Source organism: Neolamprologus multifasciatus, chromosome 14, assembly GCF_963576455.1.
Source record: "Neolamprologus multifasciatus chromosome 14, fNeoMul1.2, whole genome shotgun sequence".
Lineage (NCBI taxonomy): Eukaryota > Metazoa > Chordata > Actinopteri > Cichliformes > Cichlidae > Neolamprologus > Neolamprologus multifasciatus.
The window spans coordinates 25,664,750-25,686,412 of NC_140452.1; the positions used below are offsets into that span (position 1 = coordinate 25,664,750).

A 21,663-nucleotide genomic window follows, 5' to 3' on the forward strand; every position below is an offset into this window, starting at 1 on the left:
TACAATTCAATCAAGAAAAAATATTTATTGACTTTTTAATTAATTTTAGTAGTACCATCAAGTTTAGACTTCAGTATTAACTCACCGATGTTCAGCCTCTTGTTATGTTGCTCTGTCACCACTGAGAGGAAGTTGTTGAGCTGGTTTGCGTCTCAGCTTTATACTCTCACCCCACCCCACACAGACACAGTTGCACATGATCTCTGTTGAGAGTCCTCATTGTAGGCGTGAAACTGCAGTCACAAAATTGGTGAATCTAAAAAAAAAATTTTAATTTTTAACTGCAAAAAATTCATTTCACAAGAAATAATTAGGTCACAGGCCTAATGACCAAGGTCACTTCTGTGACCTAGGTCATTAGGTCACAGAAGTGATGTGACAATTTGTAATATTTACTTTATTCGTGTGTTTTGCACCTGCAAGTACGCACAATGTAAGAAAAGAATATAAAAATATAAAAATTACAATTCAGTTATTATGAGCTGAGACCTGAAATGAATCTGCCTGAGGTTAAAATACAGATCAACAGATGTGTTTGAAGGATGTGGTCAAAAGATCATGGCGGCACTCTAGCTGCCATTTCAGTGAATGTGGGAAATGTGCAAATCCCACAAACATGATAACCTCCCACTTATTTGAATGCAAAGACTAGTTTGCAATAAGAAACTTTTGTGTTCTCAGTGTTATTAATATTGAATTCAATTTGATTGAGTTTGATAGTATATGTTTTTCACGAAACAGATTTAACTTTGTTCTAAGTTACAAAAAAGAACAGTTTCAATTTCATTTCTTTTCACTGGTTGCTTAATGTGGGTTATAAAAGAGAGCGAGTCATCAATTTTAATTCCTAAGTACTTGTGCTGACTGAGATACAAGCCCTGAACTGTTGTAATACCTGAAAGGTTCAGTGGTTTAGATTTTGAATTTGAGAACATCATGATCTGTTTAGTTTTGTCAACATTTAAAACGTTTTAAATCACAGTTAATGCTGTACTGCACTGAATGCTGGCTGGAGATGACAGAGAACCTGATTAAGTGTGGGTGCAGAGGAGTATATGAACATGTCATCAGCATAAAAAGTAAACTTTGCTGTAGTGATATTGTGATTATTCATATATAAAATAAATAACAGTGGCCCTAGAACAGAATCCAGGGGCACTCCTTTGTTTCATTAAGGAAACTAGAAGTGTTTTCTTCTACCTGTACACACTGAGACCAGCCTAATAAATAATTTTTAATCGATCCAACTGTTTTGTTTTTTTTTTCTTTTCAGACAACCCTGCATTGACAAGTCTTTGGCTTAAGCATTTATGATCAAATGTCTTGGCTTGATTGATAAAAAAAAAAAAAGGCTACATAGTGTTGCTTGTTATCCACTGATACAATGAAATCATCAGATCCCTAGCTTTAAACAAAGGGAGAACAAAAAGCAGAGGTCCATAGTGTGGGAATTTGATTTGCATCAAAATAAATATTTTTTTAAAGTAACTAAAAAATCTAAAGGAAAGACTATAAGTTGCCTTGGCCTCTTGATTTTCCAAACATTTGAGGGATTTATGCACATCTGATACTATCACTGGCTTAAAGCTAAAAGTTAGTGTCTGGGCACTGAGTTAGTAGAGAATGCTGCAGAGAAGTGCTCATAAGACATATTTAAAGTTTCAAAGAGTCTACCAGACATTTAAAAATGCTTAATAAGCAACCAAGCATATTAACCTTGTCATAAATGTAACAATGTGACGATACTTGAGGCAAGCTCTATGCCAGATTTCTAACCAGATAAGGACCTTCCAAAATGTAAAGTGGTTATTGAAAATACTTCTGTAGGAAAAATGATCAGCTTTGAAACAAAAAAAGAGAAATATTTAATGTCCAAACAGGGAAGCAGCTGTATATTTATTTAGAACATTTGCAATAATTAGATAAATTTAAAAAAAATTCTGGGCATTTGAATTAGGTCTGGTGGGACTCTAAACATTCTGAAAGAGATACAGAGAGCTACAGTTTAATTAAAAGCGTCATTAAAGAGAGTAGCGCTTTACTAACTGCTAGATTTGTGCTATAGTAACCAAAAAAATGTGATGTAGAGTGTTTTGGACGCCTCAAGATCAAATTCCAAAAACTCAGATTATGTACTCACTGAATCCGAGAGCAGCACATGTAAAAATTGCAATGCCCCACCACTTTTATAGGTCTATAATAGGTTGATCAGTCCTTTATATATTATACCAATTGATACCTAGAACCTTATTTGTAATAGATTTGTTTAACCAGGCTTATCTGCATTCGTAGAATGTAAAATTTAAACAATTCCTAATTGATCAGTAGCTCAAAACTTGTCTTGTATACTTACTTATACTTATTATAAGGTTCAATAAAGTTACTTTACGTTAAACCTGATGTTTTAGGCACCAGTCATCATTTTACTTGCTTCTCTCTTTCACTTCCACATGCACAAAAGTGTCTAATTCTTAATAAAGCAAACTTCCTTTCCTAGTTTTGTAAATATACCTATTACGATCCCTGGCTTTGAACCCAGTTCTTCAGTTTTGTGGGTTTTTGATTTGTTTCTAGATTTATAATGTGATTATGCTTTAGCTCTTCATTGCCTAGTCCTTTGGTGTTTAGTATTTTCCCATGTGCTTCCAAGCTTATTTATTTATGTTTCTAGTTCTTAGTTCCTTGGTCTAGTTAATTCCACTTTCGTTTCCAGTCTGTCTTGGTCTCATGTCTCTCTGTCTCCTTAGTGTCTCCTGTAGTCAATCAGTCTTGATCTTTGTGTTAAGTTTACCTAGTCTGTGTCTAGTTTATGGTTTCATTCCAAGTTCGTAATCTGTTTATATTTTCATTTTTCTTCTTAGTTTGTAATATGTACTTATCTTCGTCTGTGGCCCTGATCACGTGTCTGTTTGTTTACTCTTCGAGTTTGTAAAAGTTGAGTCTCTGTCTCTGTTTGTTTCTGATCTTATTTTGATAGTCTCTTGTGCCATGTGCTTTGTGTTTGGCTTTGCTTCCTTGGCTCATTCGTCAGAATTAGTTCGCCTGTGTTCCCAGGTATGTGCTCCGTTTACCTCCTGTGTGTATTTAAGCCCCTAGTTTTCATCTGTTCTTTGTTGTGATCGGTGTGTCCTGTCAATTTGGAGTTTTGTAGTTAAAATTGCCAAGTTCTTTGTATTCAGTGTCCCTTAAGTCCAGAAATAAAACTTCCTTTGATTTCAGTTAAATGGTTTAAGATATTTTAGTAATAATTGTTATTTAATTGTTAGTTTTTTTTTGGAGTGTATGTCAGGAGTTTGTGTATGATTGTGTCAGGCCAGCTAAAATGGCTTATTTCTGCCTTTGTTAATATTTTAACAAAAAACCTCAACACCTGAAAATGAATGCAGTCCTGCATTTATAGGACAAAAGAGTTTATTCTTTAACTCATAACAATAATTTGACAGTAACATAACATATTTCTCATATTAGAATGTTATTCAGAAATTAACCTACTCAGAAGCTACAGCACAGTTAAAGTGTTTTTTAGTGGTATCTAGCTCTTGTAATAAAAAGCCACTATTGCTGCCTCCCTTTGTGCCATGCTGCACAGTGCCTCTCAAAAGTGAACTGCAACCTTGTGGTAACTGCTGCCATTAAGACCCCGTAGTTAGTCAGCATCTTTCACTTCCACTACTGAGAGATAAGTTTGGAAGAAAAGAGAAAAACAGTTGTCCATAAACAAGAAGGAGAAAAATAGCTTTGGTATGATTTCCCGTTTTAGCCTGGTGACATCACCAAGATTAAAAAAAAAAAATCAGGAAATGAAACACAAAGTCATCAAAAAGTTCCAAAAAAGTTAAAATTAGACTCACATTGCATAATATAGCAATATCAGGAAGCTGGCTTTGTGAAAATGTGTTTTTGCTCAACATTCTCACAGCACTGAGTGCTCAGAAGTAATGCCATTTGAAGGGTGGAGCACTGCTGGGTGGAAGTGAAGGAGGTCATCTCTGAACTCAACTGAATAAAGGTCAGCAGAAAAAGAATACATTGAAAAACGCCCAAATACTTTTTGCAATACAAAATATAGTAAGACAATAAGACCCTAGTAGTGAGAAAAGTAGTAGTATTTTGGTTGAGGAGGTTGTGGGTGCTTGCATTATGACTACACTAAGTCTTCAGGGCAAAAAAGTTGAAACCCTATTAGAGCCACTGACCGAGATCTCCCAGCATCACTGAGCTGCTTCCTGTTATTCACATTCTCTTTTCACACATTACTATTCTAATAAATCGTGGCTCAAGAGTTGGGAGTTCGCCTTGTAATCGGAAGGTTGCCGGTTCGAGCCCCGGCTTGGACAGTCTCGGTCGTTGTGTCCTTGGGCAAGACACTTCACCCGTTGCATACTGGTGGTGGTCAGAGGGCCCGGTGGCGCCAGTGTCCGGCAGCCTCGCCTCTGTCAGTGCGCCCCAGGGTGGCTGTGGCTACAATGTAGCTTGCCATCACCAGTGTGAATGCATGTGTGAATGGGTGGATGACTGGATATGTAAAGCGCTTTGGGGTCCTTAGGGACTAGTAAAGCGCTATATAAATACAGGCCATTTACCATTTACCATAGCTGAAGGTTTCCCAGTTGATCTTCTTAACGACCGTGGCTCAAGGGGTTGGGAAGCGCATCTGTAACCAGAAGGTCGCCGGTTTGATCCCCGGGTTCTCTGTCCTGGTCGTTGTGTCCTTGGGCAAGACACTTTACCCTACTCTGGTGTTGGCCAGAGGGGCCAATGGCACGATATGGCAGCCTCACCTCTGTCAGTCTGCCCCAGGGCAGCTGTGGCTACAACCGTAGCTGCCTCCACCAGTGTGTGAATGCGAGAGTGAATGAATAGTGGCATTGAAAAGCGCTATATAAAATCCAATCCATTATTATTATTACTAATTTAGTGTTAGCATGCAGGTTAATGGATGACGGTGATGGGAATGTTTTGCAAATGTCATAAATTAATCAAAGTATTCATCAAGTTAAAGAAAATTTCAAGCTTAACTGTACCCCATGCAATAGTCTCATGGCCATTTTCTCAGATCCTGTCAATGAGTCGTTACAGCCATAGCATTACTTAATGTATGAGAAATTTCTGCTTTTGTCAGCTTTACTGGGATGCAAAACTGGACTTAAGCGCAGGGTTCCTCCAATACAGGGAATTTATTTACAATGAAAATGTGCAACAACTAGAGTCTTGCTACAACAGGCTTGTCCACAGATGCTTGAGCTGGGAGAAATGAAAAGTGTTATGGATCTTCATATTACAGAGCAAGAGTAGATGAGCAAACAAAGGGTTAATCATTGATTGAATCGTGAAAGAGCCAGTATAATAGATGCACGTTTCTTAGATTCAGTTCGCAGTGGGATATTTTCTGCTGATAAATCTGACCTGTTTGATAAGGTGGAGCTGAGATCCTGTGACAGTCGGCAAGGCGTTTATCCTGTCCCTCGATTTCGAGCAGAGTGGCACGTATGGACCTCTATACATGGTGGCAATTGTGAAGGTGATGCTTGATAGAGGCAACATAGTGCTCACCTTCTATCACTGGCAGGAATGGAGATCGTATTCCTTGCTCAGGTACCAATGGACACAGACCAGTGGCTGAAGTCAGATTATTGGCATACTCTATTTAGGAACGAGTGGAAAACGTGAGTGAACAAGAAATCCTCAATGCATAATAGGAAGCCCCGAAAAGCCTAATTCTTTTGCAATGTAAATAAGCATTAGGGGGATCTCCCTCACCTCACGCCCAACTGGTCACGGCAGATGGCTGCCTCTCACTGGGCCTTGTTCTGCCAGGTTTCTTCCTGTTAAAAGGGAGATTTTTCTTCCCACTGTGGTCAAGTGGTTGATCATAGGGGGTCGTCATACTAAATATCACATTTTCATAAATCTAGAGTATCAACATAATGGTAAAAAATTCTTAATAGTATAAACCAGTATAGCTGAGCATCACAAATTTTCACAAATCAAATCAATAAAGCAAATCAACCAAAGTGGCCAGACCAACACACTCATCAAGAAATTCAGTGACTGAACATAACAATTCCCACAAAGCAAGAATTTATTGCAAGCCTGTTGTATTACACCGCATTAGTTTTATTAGATTGGTAGAGCAGATTCTAAAAGCATCCTGTCAGAATTCATTTATCCTACCGTCCACACGTTAACTCTCGTGTGTTTAGTTACCAAAGTAAATGAACTATATTCTCCACATTTAATTACATCTATTTAGTCTACTGTGCCATGTGACAGTGTAATTGAGCTCAGTTATCTTTCAGTTGTTGATGACAGGTCAATTTCCTCCTGCCAGACTAAACCTTAACATGTTCCCAACTGTAAGACACAGTGCTACAGCAGATCTCATATTCATGACAACATAAAACTATCAAATGTAACAATGATTCAGATAAGGGAAATGTTTCTCCTTTGAACACCCTTTTGAGTGTTAATGTTCAAGTTAGCAAATGTTACTATGCTATAACTAGTCAATACATGTGTTGTATTTGTTCTCAATGTTAGAGGACAATATGATGTCACACAGTCTTCCAGTCTATATTCGAGTTTTTAAATGTGTTTCAATAATTGTTGAAGCTGTTATAGCTGAAAATCCTCCCAAGACAGATCTTTTTCTTCTAATTTTGTGTTTCTGATATATCTAGAATAGAATAGCCTTTGTCAATGTGCAATACAATAGTGCACAATAGTACAAATCCAATATCACATCCACAAGTCCAATAACAGTTATTTTTATTTATGTTGACATGGCAATATGCTTCATATTTAATCTTTTCAGTCTATATATTCTCAGAACAACCCTTTCATGGCCTGGTGAGTCTCTTTTAATTGCATTTCTTGCCCAACCAAAAGTTTGTTTTGTTGTCCTTAACACTTTTTAGTTAATACATTATTTTTAAATTACTCTAATGATCTAAGTCTTTTATTTGCAACCTCACTTAAATTTAATCCAAGCTATAAATTAAAAAAACAAATACAGTTTTGTATTGCTAATAGAACAGCAGGTGTGCAGACAATCTGAAGTATATACAGTAATTCAATAGAAAATGTTATGTTGTTCATGCATTTTTTAAAACTATTCTTTGAATGGTGTTTCCATTTTAAACATTATTTCAGGATATTGGTCGCACAGTCTTCATTCATGTTTTTTGACAAAAACTGATAAAAACATCTCTTAAGTAATGGCATTTATCCACCACACACCAGGTTTTATATATTAGTTAAATCTAATCATGGATAAAACCCCCATAGATTGACCCTGTACAATGTATGCAACACGGGTGTCGAACTCCAGGCCTCAAGGCCCGGTGTCCCGCAGGTTTTTGATGTCCTTGATACAGCACAGCTGATTTAAATGGCTAAATTACCTCCTCCACATGTCTTGAAGTTCTTCAGAGTCCTAGTAATGAACTAATCATTTGATTCAGGTGTGTAGACCCGGGGTGTTATCTAAAAACTGCAGGACACCGAACCTTGAGGCCTGGAGTTCGACACCGCTGCTGTAAAACGACAAAAGAAAACCTAAACTGTGACACCTAAATTGTCAAGACCCTGTGGATGTACTTGAGTGAATTACATTTGTGGCTTTACTTGTAAAAGTCAAAGTAGGTGGTTCCACAAAGTAAATTTAACCTGGAAGTGTATTACGTTATACCAGGAAGAAAAAAAAACTGTGTATATATTAACTTCACATATTGCTAAATGCCTGACAGGTTCCCAGAAGTCTTTCTAGCACAGTCTGCGAACTCTTTGTCTGATCATTTGACAACACTGTTTAGGTCTTTTCCACAACTTCTTTCAGCTGCTTGCTTTAGAGGTCACCGGAGCAGAGGTCTACCACCATCTCACCATATTCCAAGCATCCACTTCTGTCACACAAGCCCTCTTGTCCTCCTTTATCCATGAATCTGCTAGGCCTTCCTCTTCTCTTCCTGCCAGGCACACCATATTCCACATCCTTTGTCCAGTGTATCCACTGTCCCTCCTCTGCACATGTCGAGACCATTTCAGTCTTGCCTCTACTCCAGTCTCATTGTCACAACACACCACCATCAGAATATCTTTCCAAGGGTAACAAGCCTGAAATATAAAAGATCCTCAAGAGGGAACCAAGTAGGCTTTGAAAGGGGAAAGAGTTAAGCAACTGAGCATCAGAAGAGTGTTTCGCCCTCTTGTGATTAATGAAAAGAACACTTACACAACTGGACGTTACTGCATTGTTTTGTAATTATTTGAAATAAGTTTACACCTTAAAACATATCTACTTACAACCCAACTTAACCAGAAAAAAAAAATCTTATTGACTCAAAAAGTAAAGGCAGGGTATTTGCATCCACAGACCTTTTTTACTTATACACAAGTGATTTATTTTACTGTCAAATATAAGGGCTCATATGCAAGCCAAGGTCATCAGAAATTACTTATTCTTTTGTGAAACGATTATTCTATTGCAAAAGTATTACAGTCAGTGCACAGTCATATTGTTGTCATCTCGTTGCCATTACTGGTGCTCTTGGTGTCCACATTAGTGACACTCTTCTTGGTGGTCGGATCGTCGCCGATAAAGTGGAGGATGTTACGCAGGGAGCGGTTCATGCTGTCTTTGAAGCTTTGACCCAGACACACATAGAGCAGAGGGTTGAGGCAGCTGTTGAAGTAAGCCAGGAAGAGAGCGCTATAACGTGTGCCAGGTGAAGTTTGGGGCTCGCAGAGGAAACCCGAGGGGTGGTCAGTATGAGGAAATCCACAATGTGCAGAGGTATCCAGCACAAGAAGAAGCTCAGCACCACAGCGATGATGACCCTCGGGGTTTTCTTGGATCCAGTCCAACCTCGTGTCATTCTCCTCTGTGTCATGCTGAAAACCACCAAGTGACAAACTAGAATAACCAGGAAAGGAATAGTGAATCCAATCAGGAAGCGAAAAGCAGAGACAGACCAGGCACTGTCTACAGTGTACTCCATCCTACACTCTCTCTTCTCGTCACCTGCCTCAATCTGCTTGGCGTACACAAACTGTGGGATACTGCCTATCAGGGCCAGGACCCACACAGCAACACATCCATAAGGCCAGCGGACAAAAGTGCCAGTGATCATCGTGGACCAGAGGGACCATAAGCAAGGCGATGGAGAGGCAGCACAGAAGATCAGCCAGAGCAAGGTTGAGGAACCAGAGGGAGGTGACAGAGCGGGACATGCAGAACCCCATCACCCACACCACCACAGCATTTCCAGGCACACCTAGCAGGACCACAAGGCTGTACATGACCAGAGCCACTATCTGGATCGGCTTAATCTCAGGAGTCACAGACTGAACAATGTCAGGAAATGTGAAATTACCATCAGGATGTGTGTTATTATAATCACCATAATCCATGATTCCTTACAAGTGCACAATACAGGATATAGGTTAGCGTCTTAAAACAGATTTTTTATCTAAAACATTTTTTTTTTCATCAAAATTTAAAATGCGACTTTAGTATTAACTCACCGATTGTTTAGCCCCTGCTTGTGTTGCTCTGTCACTACTAGGAGAAAGTTGTAGAGTGTTAGAGCTGGTCTGCTTCATAATCTCACCCCACCCCACGCAGACACAATTGCACAAGATTCCTGCTCGAGCATGTGTGGAAGAATGGCTGTTAACTGCAGATCACTGTCTGACATGCAGCGCAGAAGAATTTGATTCTAAGGTTCAGCAGGTTAAGGATCTCCATGCTGCTCTGACACTCTTAAAAAAATGTTACTATAAAGCAGCAGAGGCTGCATTTCATATCAGCTCCACAGCAGTTGATTTAATTGACTGGGTTATTCTACAAAGGAAGAGGAACTTTTAGTGAAATCAGCTGGATAGTCTTACATTGAAATGCTAACCCACGACCTCTGCAACTTTTTAAGAACGCATTTGCCCGTTCTATTTGATGGGTGGTTTTCTTCTAATCACATCATCTTGTATACTTGGTTGTCCTAAGGTTTTATTCCCTTTTGATCTTTATTACATGGTTTGGTTTACAGTAGCTGCTAACTGCAATTTAACACTTAATTATAGAATTATTCAAATAAAAAGTTGCACATTTGCCCCATATCTGATCAACTTGGCTGTTTACACAAAATCTGAATTTGTTACAAAGAACTTGTTAAAGGAATTACTTTCAGACAAGAACTAGAGAATTGCAAGTTTTCTCGGTTTATTGCAAAAAAATAAATAAATAAAATTTAAAAAAAAAAAAAAACAGATCAGAAGATTCCAAGTACAAAATATTGTGTATCAATTTGCTGCAAGTACTGGGCATGCAGATATGCAATCAGTTACAAATGTAAATGTTCATACTGAAATCTACAATAGACCGCCACACTAAATTTAAATTGCTCAGTTACCAACCCATGTTTATAACAGAGCCAGTAAGATGAAATGAATCACACCTGGGATTCTGTGTGCACTCCATACCTCCATCACATTTGTCATATCTATCCTAGCTATCTGGCATTTCAAGTTTGACACAGTTCTTGGATTTGCTGTCTGCCATGTTAACTTCCTATCTGTCCATCACCTTTACCAAAACTGTCAGACCATATTCTCCCTATCACATGGTTCTGTGCACATTTTAAAACAGCGTTATTGTGCTTGTTCTAATTTGAAATACACTCCAATTGAAAGAGGGCTTATTTAAAAAAAAAAAAAAAAAAAAAAAAAACACAAACCCACACACACATTTTAACACCACATTGTTACCCTTGTAGAAGGTGTCTGAATGGAGGGCTGCCTCTGCCAATTGTAGCTGTATTCTGCCAGCCTTTCCTGGATGAACAGTGCCAAGTAAAACTTCTTCCCACAATCAATTCTTACCTGATCCCACAGACGGAAGATAAAACACAGACAAACGTAAAGCAGCACCTTTAAACACAAGAAGCATCCAAGCCATCCCTAAAGTAACCATAAAACATTTAGTTAAACCTAGACTGGGTAATAACAGACTGGAAATAAGTTCATACAAATAGCATGAGTCAGGTTATTTTACCTGCACACTCCCTCATAAATAATGATGTTGTCTTTAACTGGCATAGTGGAATGACTGACAATGGTCTTGCTAAAACCATCAAAAGCCATAACATAGGTCACTCCAAACATAGCAAGTTTCTCATTTGGATCCAAATGGAGCTTATGACCCATGTACTCTGCATTGTAGGGTGTGGGGTTTAGATTTCGGACACCTTACAATGAAACAATCAAATGATTAAAAACTCAGCAATATCAATGGACAAATGAACACAAGATATTGGGGGGGGGAACCTTGTTATTTTGGAGTGCTTCACATACTGACTTACAAGGGTTTCAGCGGAGAACCTGACAGTCGCTCCGAAATAAAACTAACTAACAAGATATTAGCTTATAGAGAAGTGCATTGGTAAAATAGCTTTACACTTCCTGACTCCATCCGTCAGGAAGTCAGTGATCCATCGGCCGATGGGTTCAGGCACATTCTTCTGGGAAAGCTTGCTTTGGAGAAGGTCTGAAAAGATGGTGTTTAAGGCAGAGCTGAAATCCACAAACAGGATCCTGGCGTAGATTCCCAGGGAGTCCAGATGCTGCAGGATGAAGTGTAGAGCCATGTTGATAGCATCGTCTACAGACCTGGCTCTGTATGCAAACTGTAGGGGGTCCGTGAGGGTCTTGAGATAGTAGAGAACCAGGCACTCAAAACACGTCATGACCACAGGTCTGTAGTCATTTAGTCCGGTGATCCCTGGCTTCTTAAAAGCTATATATGATATAAAAATGATATAAAAAATGTTAATCACCAAAAGAAATTATACCATAGTTCTTATAAAGCCTTTAAAATCAAAACACCAGCAGTGTGGCAATGTTGTTGACTTACACTGTATATAAAACGTTGACTTTGGCTGCATCAATTTTTTTTTACTGTATTATAAACATTTTCTACCATGAAGAGTAAAGTATTTTGGGTTGAATTAAAATGAGCCTTTCCTCACTGGTCCCTTTTTGTCATTGTTAGTGTGCTCAGAGATCAGGCCCAGCCCAGTATCTACCTGGTTATGTTCAAGGAGCTGGAGGTGATAACTCAAAAACAACCAGCGTCTCAGGCCCTGGATGGGTAGACGGACGGAGCAGCTTGTATGCTGCAACATCAGTGGAAGTGAGTTTCACTGACTCATCAACTTGTCTGAGGTTTCATAGCCTCCTCCAGACTAAAACAGATGTCACATGTTTAACTGACAAATATCTGTTAGATTTTATAACAATCACTCTCCTCTATTTACTAATTTCTCTTCAAGTTCAGTTTTTTGGAAATATCAGAGGTTTTCCATCAAATAAAACAGGTCTGGTACTGTAACCAATATGTCAGCTTATCAAAAAATAACAGCTGAAACAGTATCTTTAACAACAGAGGACTATTTGGGGTTTGACAGCTACAGGCCATTTGAGCTCGTTCACGATAAGCAACAATACAACGTGAACGAGCTCGGTCTTAACTTGGTATGGTATGTTTAATGCACAAAACAAATAAAGTTAAATAGAAATCAAATTAAACATACCTTACCGAGTTAAGGGATACCACAACACTCTTAAAGTAGTGCTAACCACATCGAAACAGTAACAAACAAACTCGTTTGGCAAACTCCGTTTAGCATCGTACCTAATTATCATGCTAACAAGCATATCCGGGATTAGAGAACCAATGGCTCTTAACACCGCTTTATATCATACCGTCATGACATTGAATAAGCATAAAAAAAAAATCTTACCTAGCAGGGGCATGGATAATGGTGAATTGTGACTAATGGCTATGACGCCAAAAGATGGTCAGTAAGCTCACACAAGCTCGCTATGCCAAAGCTACAAGACATGCATGCTCATACCTCCTCCCGCCCAAGTTAGCTACCAAATTGACTGTTGCGAAAACTCGTGAGCCAACTACGTCATAATACTTAAAGGCAATTGTCGCGTATGAATCTGGATGTAACCGTACAGTGCACATCAAACAATAAATTAACACTGGGATACAGCACCATATCATAAAGTCCTCCATTATTAATTTAGCTAATGTGCTATAAGCTAAATCGGTTTCCGACAATCTTACTTTTCTGAATAAAAACACAAAGCATTTCCCTTCAATAACTCTTACCAGGGCTGAACGCTGGCCGGATGGGTGAGAGTGAGACAGTGGGGCCGCAACCTCGAAAACGAATATACACCGTCTTTTCCCGGTTGCCATTCAACGATAACAGCCTGTCAATATTAATGTTAGCATAATGGCTAATACTGACGTTCAGGGCACGTGGAACGTGAAAGTTCTAAACGAATGAAAAGGACCGCCTACCGTGACGTCACAGCACGTTTTCCTTTGAAGTGTAAGATTAAAGGCATGTGAGGGCTTAAATACTCCTCAGGTAACAACCACTGCACCAACTGCACCTAGCGTTGAAAAGACATTTTAACTAAATTAATTTATTGATTCAATAGGCTTCTAAAAGTCGTCTAAAGGTTTCGCTATAGGTTCTTTATCATTAGGCAAGGCAACCATTCTAACTGCACCTAGCGTTGAAAACACATTTTAACAAAATTTATTGATTCAATAGGCTTCTAAGAATCTCCAACCCAAACTCTCTATAGAAATGTGGCGCTCAGTATTCGGCCGCACAACTTCTTCAGACACTGATGGCTTTGAGGAGCTTGACAGCTGTTATTCTGAGCCTGATGGGTTCCTCTTACCGATTTTTGATTCCAGAGATGAACAGTTACCCACCTCTGAAACAACTGAGGTTCCTATGAGCAGCGATGTCTGTGAAACTCCTCAACCAAGAGCACAGTGCAGTACTTCAGATGCTGATATCTTTGAGCTTGACGAATATTATATAGTTCCCGATGGGCTTGTTTTACCGATTTTTGATTCCGCAGATGAACAGCTAGACACCTCTGAAACAACAGAGGTTCCCACAAGCAGTGAATTTGATGGATCTGAGGAGAATGATAATGTTGTTGGAGGAAGTCTTCAAAGAGAGGAAGGAGAAACAATTTTTTCCCGAGTTCAAACAAGCTTTTCAGCTCTTTCTTCCTTTATTATGGCTCCAGTTGAGTCTGTGAGCCGAGGAGTAACTTATGTCACCGGCCAAATCCTTAATATTGGTCGAGCACCATTTACCTCACCCACGAGTGAGTCTAGTGAACTGTCTCCCACTTCTGAAACAACTGAGGCTCCTACAACCAGTGTTCATATGAACAACGTTGAACAGGAACAGTCTCCCACCAGTGAAACACACTTTCCTACACCCAGTGTTCATATGAACAACGTTGAACAGGAACAGTCTTCCACCAGTGAAACACAGGTTCCCACAACCAGTGATGTTCATGAAAGACCTCAGCCAGGAGAAGGGTATAGTTTAAATGAAACAAACAACCCTCCTTCTCTAGCTAATATTGGTTCAAAAATGTTTAAAAACAACTGGATCATGAATAATGTACGCAGCTGGGCATCTTTGTTTGAACCGGAAAGGGAGGAAACGATTGTATACAGATTTAAAAGTCCGCAAAGCAACGAACAGTCGCCCTCTGAAACAATTGAGGTTATCAAAACCATTGTTTCTGTAGATACACATGAAAATGAACAGTCCCCCACCTCAAAAAGAGTTGTATATTCAAGGGACCAGTTTATAACGCCTGACTCAGCGGAGGTTCCTACAACCACTGTTTATATGAACAACTCTGAAGATGAAGACACTTCGACCAGTGACAGTTACAGCACTGATTTATTCAATGGCGTCCTTCCAGAACCTTCAGATATTAACAGATCTGAAGAGTATGAACAAACAAACAACGTAAGTATTTTTCCCAGAGTTTACACAAACCTTTCAGCTTTGTATTCATTCATTAGAGCTGCAGTTGAGTCTCTGGGACAAGGAGTACTTTTCGTCATCAGGCCCATCCTTACTATTTGTGGAACACCGTTTACCTTATTGTTCAATCTGTACAATAAGGTTACTTGGCATATGTTTCCCCTGGCCCACAGACGAATTTCATCCCTAATTCCTACACTGAGAAGATTCTTACGTGCACATTGTTGTGCAATTGTTATAATTGTTTTGTTGCATTTATTTACAATCGCACTTGTAATGGCCGTCGGCATGAAAGATCCTATTAGTTTATCATTAATTCTAGCAAACAAAAACCAATTGCTATAGCAACATTTTCACATGAAATTCAATATCCATAGCATATAATGACATCACAACTATCCCCCAGCCAGTCGCTGCAGATGGCTGCTCCTATGAGTCTGGTTCTGCTGGAGGTTTCTCTCTGTTAAAAGTGAGTTTTTCCTCCCCACTGTCGCCTTAGTGCTTACTCATAGGAGATCATTTGATTGCTGGGGGTTTCTCTTTAATACTGTGTGGTTTTAACCTTACAGTATAAAGAGCTTTGAAGTGCCTGTTGTAACTTGGCACTATTAGATAGACTTCAATAGGCTTCAACTGATAAAACATTGAAAAAATAAAAAATCAATCAATCAATCAATAAATAATGGTGTGTGTGTGCGTTTTTGATTTTTCTATACCAACGTAAGTGCTAAAGCTTAGTGGGTTACAATTATAGCCCATAATTGTAAGAATAATATGTGGCTTTTAACAGATTATTCTTGTAACAAATGTGACTGTGCTGAGTGGCCGTAGCACTGTGCACAGGATAAAACCTCTTGATTTTAGTGTCATGTAGAACTAGATTCAGGCCAAAGATTGCATTTAAGCAACATCGGTGATTAGAAGCCAGTGTTTGATCTTTTTGTTTTTGTTTTTTTTAAAGTCTTTCTGATAAGGTTATTTTGAAGTTTATTTTTAAGTCATAGACCTATTTATATTGGTTTCCCTGGTTTTAAACAGAAAATTTAAGCTCTTCATTAAACAAATGCAGTGTTTACCCGTACAGGTACTGACAGCCACTAGAGGTCCCTTTACTCAACGTTTACATTCATCAGTAACTTCCTTCTCAAATGCCAAATGCTAATGCTTGCCAGATTAAATAGGCTTGTTAAGGGACAATATGTTTTGTTCTTAATATCAGATTATGTTATCTGTCATGTCTTTTTCATCATTCATATTCTATTGATGAGACTTTCGATGGAGGAGTAGCAAATACACAAAGATTAACTGGTGATTTCTACAGTGTTTTTACTGGCTGCATGTACAAAAACTCAGAAAGCCTTTCAAGAAGACAGAGTAAAGATGAATTTATAATACCTTCATTTAGACTGCGTATTTATCAGATTTTTGCTGACATTGACTCTACTTCAGAATACAATATATATTTTTGCGTTCAACGTTCGATAATGCATCACACACAAAAGCATCAGCTCTAAGAGCCGTGCTTAGAGAATGCTTTGTAGTAAATCAGAAGAGTCGACTCCCATTGAGCGAGAGCCGGCTCCTCACTTTATTTCCTTTCGCTGCTCAGCTCTCACACAGTGGCTCAGCTATGCTCCAATCCCTCCATATTGTGGCCAATCACATGCGAGGATATAGGACAATATCATTATGTGAAAAACAGAGAGAGTGAGAGACGCGGCAGTCAAGTGGAGTGTGCGTCTGTCCTCTCAGTAAGTGAGTGAGACAGTAGACAGCGGTGAGGAGGGCTGTGCGAGTGCATCGCAAAAACACATAAATATGCCTGACACCTGTAAACGAAGCAGCATCTGGCTGCAGTTTAAATACTTTTTTGTCTCGGTCTCGTCTCAACTTTGTCTTGGTCTCAATACCCTCTGGTCTTGGTCTTGGTTTAGGCGGTCTTGACTACAAGTCTAATGATCTCATCCACTTGCATATCTGGTGTGATCAGAGGTGGCAAAAGTACAGCTATTCGGTACAAGTCGTACAGTTATTAGTGTTAAGAAATACTCAAGTAAAAGTTGAAGTATTAAACTGATTAAACTTCAGCCTCTGAAAAGCACTTACAGAAAGTAAATGGGTCAATGGGTCTAGTTTATGTTGCCTACATTGTTGAGGATGACTTTGCATCTAAACAGGAAAATGAGCACAGTCAGGGGTTAAAGTAGCATTCAGCAGGCGGGGGAACCCTAAATTTGGTTGTAATGGCTCAGTGTGGGGAAACACGACTGAAAATAAATTCTACTGAGAGCTCCTGCAGATTTTCTTAGTGTAGAGGCTGTGATCAGCTGATCTGCTGCTGTTTGTGGATGGACACAACTGAACTCAGCATGATGTCAGCAGATGTTTCATGAGTTGTCCTGGCTGATTTCCATCCTCTGCACTAACTGGAGCTGGGTGATATGGCCAAAAATATTTATCACAATACATATTTGAAAATTTGCGGTAACGATATAACTGATGATATAATAAATGTGAGACAAAATACAACTTTTTTTCATGTGCATTAAAGCTATAAAAAAATTTAACAGTGCAAATGCAACTTCCTTGCTGAAAGTTTAACCAAAAAGGCATTTCTATTAGAAATGGGCTGACATATCCTGAGGACAATGTTCCCTCTAATTTTTCATTTGTCGGAGGCTACGTCCACACGTACCCGGGTATTTTTGAAAACACAGATTTTTCTATGCGTTTGCACCTTTTGTCCACACGTAAACGCCGTTTTCGGTCACTGAAAACTGAGATTTCTCAAAACGCCTGCAAGGGTGGATATTTTTGAAAAAGCAGTTTTTGCATTTACATGTGGACGAGAAAAACGGAGAAAACGCAGCGTCAAAGGTGTGCGCCTTTTTTGACGTCACACTGTGCGCCACGTTATTGTTTCGGTGAAATTAATTTCTACAATACTGTTACTGTTAATTGTACTCTCTGCAGTGTTTAAATCCTTACATATACACACACAGTTACTGTCCCTCCACACATACGACTCTGTTCTGCTTCTATGCCCCAGCTTTGTTTACTATTTCCCGCCGAGGCTTATAGACTTCTGATTGGCCCACATTTCTACACGGTTAGGAATATATCGCCACCTGTTGCTTTGGCATGTTCCTAGCAGCATTTTCCTTCATTTCTGCGTTTACGTGTGGATGGGATTATTTTTAAAATGAAAACGGAAAATCTCAGTTTTCAAAAAAACCCGTGTACGTGTGGACGTAGCCTGAGTGAACACACAAACTCCCTGAGCGGTCCCTTGGACCAGCGGGTCCCCAACCCCCGGGCCTCGGACCAGTACCGGTCTGTGAGTCGTTTGGTACCAGGCCGCGAGAGTTGAGGCTCAGGTGTGAAATGTATGGTTTTCAGGGTTTTTATCGGTTTTCAGCGTTATTTTGTTATCGTTTTTATCGTTAACTCGGTTTTCCTGGGTCTTTTCACGTGTGTTATGAATAAATCTTCTTTTTTCGGTACCGGTACTAGTTTTATTTTGTTGTATTTATCTTGTATTTAACTTGAACTCCAATTTTGAAAACAAAGCTTTCTTTTTTAAAACTATTTACAGAACAATCAGGTGTTCTGCATCAAATTTGATGCCACGCAATGATAGCATTCAGGAAGAAAATCAAACATTGCATATATTTTTATCATAACTCTGGTTTTATGTGGCCTGTCAACACAATTTAAAAACTTGTATAAAGTCCACACTTTTTACGTCAATTGTTCCGTCTGTCCTGCTCACATCTCCAATGGTTGTACACGTGTCATTAACGTGGCTTCACTCCACATCAGCCACGCCGCTTTGCTAGCTAAAACACCGGTCTCGGCACATAAGGACGCTGTTATAGCCTGTCAACGACGCTGATTAGCTGTATATACGAATGTGAATCTCATTATTGGCTGGACTATGGGATAAGGTGGCATTGTTCTAATCCCATACGGAAGCAGCTAGTCACTTACTGACTAACACTGCAAAACAAAAATGTTAAAGTATTCATTTTAATTTCAATTCAGGTTAGACTTTTTTTCTGTGCGCAGAGACTGTGCCAGCAGACAGTTTTTGACTCTCAGTGTGCCGCAGTGTCCGCTTCAGGCAGTGTTGCCAACTCCTCAGTAAGGAAAATCGCTATTGGCTGTCCTAAAAGTCGCTAGAAGTCGCTAAATGAAGTCATCGCCTAATTTGCATAATTGGTCATGCTAATGTAATTGTAACCTACGTTGTTGGAGAGAGAAATAACATTGTGGAAGAGACATAAAGTGAGTAAAAAACGTCCTAAATGCATTTAGAGTTTATTTAGAACTACAAATTAAATTTCTTTTAGCAATTATTGTTTTTTTTTAATGTCACAATTCCAACCCTGCTCCTTAATCCGGGCTTGGACCGGCAAAAGTGACCCGAAATAGGCACTCTGGTGGAGTTACTTTGTGTGTGTGTGTTTATAAGTGGTTTTAAACCTTGTGATCCACAAAACAGCATAAGAGTAAACGAGTAAAGAAGAACTGACTGCGTTACAGCACCCGCTGCTTGTTGAGAGTAAAAGCAATATGCGCTTTCACGTCTTTTTTTAGCAACTTTTTTTTAGAAAAAAAGTCGCTAGGGGGTCTGAAAACTCGCTAAATATAGCGACAAAGTCGCTAAGTTGGCAACACTGGCTTCAGGTCCCAAAGTCAAATGAACACTGCGGCACACTGAGAGTCAAAAACTATCTAAATTCTTTCATCTTTAATAAAATGATCAGTGTTGCTGCTTTATCAGGTGTAACAATTAAGTTTAACATCCATGAAAACAGAATTTATTACATTTAACGGAGTTAGAAGTTATCATGAAGTTAGCTCGCTAGTTTCGCTAGTTACCTAAACATGATATTCTGTTCTGACTGAGAGATTTCTGAAAAAATTCAAACTTACAGCTCTGCTATCACTTCCAACTAAACTTCCAACTGTCCAAATGAAGACAGAAAACTAAACAGCAGTGATGTTTGTAGGGTTACTGAAGTTGGACTAGGTGGTATATAATGATGTGCTACGTGATTGCTAGCGACACAGCTATGTTAGCATAACATAAACGGTGAAGCTGGAGGACGAACGCTTTTTCCACTCGATAAAAGTTAACATGAGGGTTCTCGATGGTTAGGGACAAATACAATCGCATGGCAGGATGCTGTAAATGGACCAAACTTCAGTCAGGAGAACAACTGAGAAAATCCATCCACAATACGAAGTTAGTCATTATTATACTGCAGACACATGGGAATAGAGCAGCTGTGATACAATACAGCATTATAGCGATGTGTTGGTCGCAAACTAAATGGCTCTTAGAGCCGGATCGTTGAAGCGAACTAGGCGAGCTGTGGGTTTTTTCCCCCCTTTCTCTCAACTTCTCTCACACTTTTTTCCCGCTTCCGGTGCACGTGAGCCTTGTGCTTGTGCTGGGAAGAGGGAGGAGGGGCGGTAGTTACACTCGCAGTAGCACAGGAACAGAGCAGGAAGGAAAGACAGAAAGAGAGCCAGGGACAACATCACATACACAACTATTTTCAGTTGCAGATGATAAAGGATTCAGAAAGTTTATTCATGTAGGCTTATATGACAGAGAATGTGCATCTTCTTTTTGTTTTCATATTTTAATTTATATTTAATTGTGTTGTGGTTTGCAGTGTTTTGTGTTGTTTCACTTTAAATTTGCTTAAAAGGAAAAAGCTGAAAATTTAAATTGTTAAAAGTTGAACTGTGAATACTTGGTTTTTTGTATTATATGATTTATTTATTACATTTATGTGGAGTGAATAAATAAAAGTATATTTACGGTGGCCCCTAAAGACAAAGCATGTACAAACTCCAAAACACATACAAATGCCAAAACACGTAAAAACTCCAAAACACGTACAAAATACAACGGAGGTGCTCCAGGATGCTAGGCACAGTGTTGAGCTTTTGTACCTAGTGGCTACACAAGCCAGCAAGTACCAACGACCGGATTTGGTGTGTGGTAGTAAATAATTTGAATATATATGAGTGCTTGTGTATAAATACACAAACCATACACATATTCTTTCAATTGTGTAATTTAAGTGATCTAGGTAGCTGTTTTGGAAGTTCAGTTCATGCTAGAAATGTGTTTTGGAGTTTGTACGTGCTTTTTGGAGTTTGTACGTGCTTTTTGGAGTTTGTACGTGGTTTTGTCTCTAGGGGCCACCATATATATTTATATATATTTATATATATATATATATATATATAACATATATAAATAAAACCACTTTTTTTTACATTAGTAATTCCTTTGGTGCATAATTTTATATTATTTTTAATAATAAATTAATTAAAGCAACAAAACAACCTGAAGAGCCGGTTCGGAGCCGAAAGAGCCGGTTCTCTAAAAAGAGCCGGAAATCCCATCAGTACAGCATTAATGAATCAATGGTACAGAAGTGGAGGAAGCAAGAAGAATGGAGTAGAATGAGTTAACCCCTAACCCTTGACTTAGATCACTTCTTAATGTTTGGTTTATTTTAGTGTTTTATTTGTTCCTGAGTAAATCGGTTTGGCTGTGATTAAAGTTAAGCTAAATAACATATTACTCACAGTTAAATTAAGAGGGGACGGCAGTAAAAACTCCGTATTTTACTTTTTTATTTGGCACACTGCAGTTTTATGTTGCAAAGCTTCTCTTTTTAACTTTAGTGGATATTATACATCAGCGGTCTCCAGCCTTTTTTGCGCCACGGACCGGTTTATGCCCAACAAT

At 39.0% G+C, this 21,663-nt stretch overlaps 1 protein-coding gene and 1 pseudogene across 2 annotated transcripts in view; both read right to left on the reverse strand.

Annotated features, from left to right (window-relative positions):
- Positions 1-21,663, reverse strand: part of LOC146504154 (C5a anaphylatoxin chemotactic receptor 1-like) — a 180,802-nt gene that overhangs the window by 2,827 nt on the left and 156,312 nt on the right. Inside the window, exon 1 of one of the 2 annotated variants that reach the window (XM_085130716.1) lies at positions 86-317. The exons of the other annotated variant lie outside the window; for it this stretch is intronic. The gene's annotated coding sequence lies outside the window, so the exon portion shown is untranslated. Of the gene's footprint in view, positions 1-85; positions 318-21,663 lie in introns of those variants that run through there. 2 annotated transcript variants of the gene reach the window in all.
- Positions 2,484-9,415, reverse strand: LOC146504155 (C5a anaphylatoxin chemotactic receptor 1-like; annotated as a pseudogene).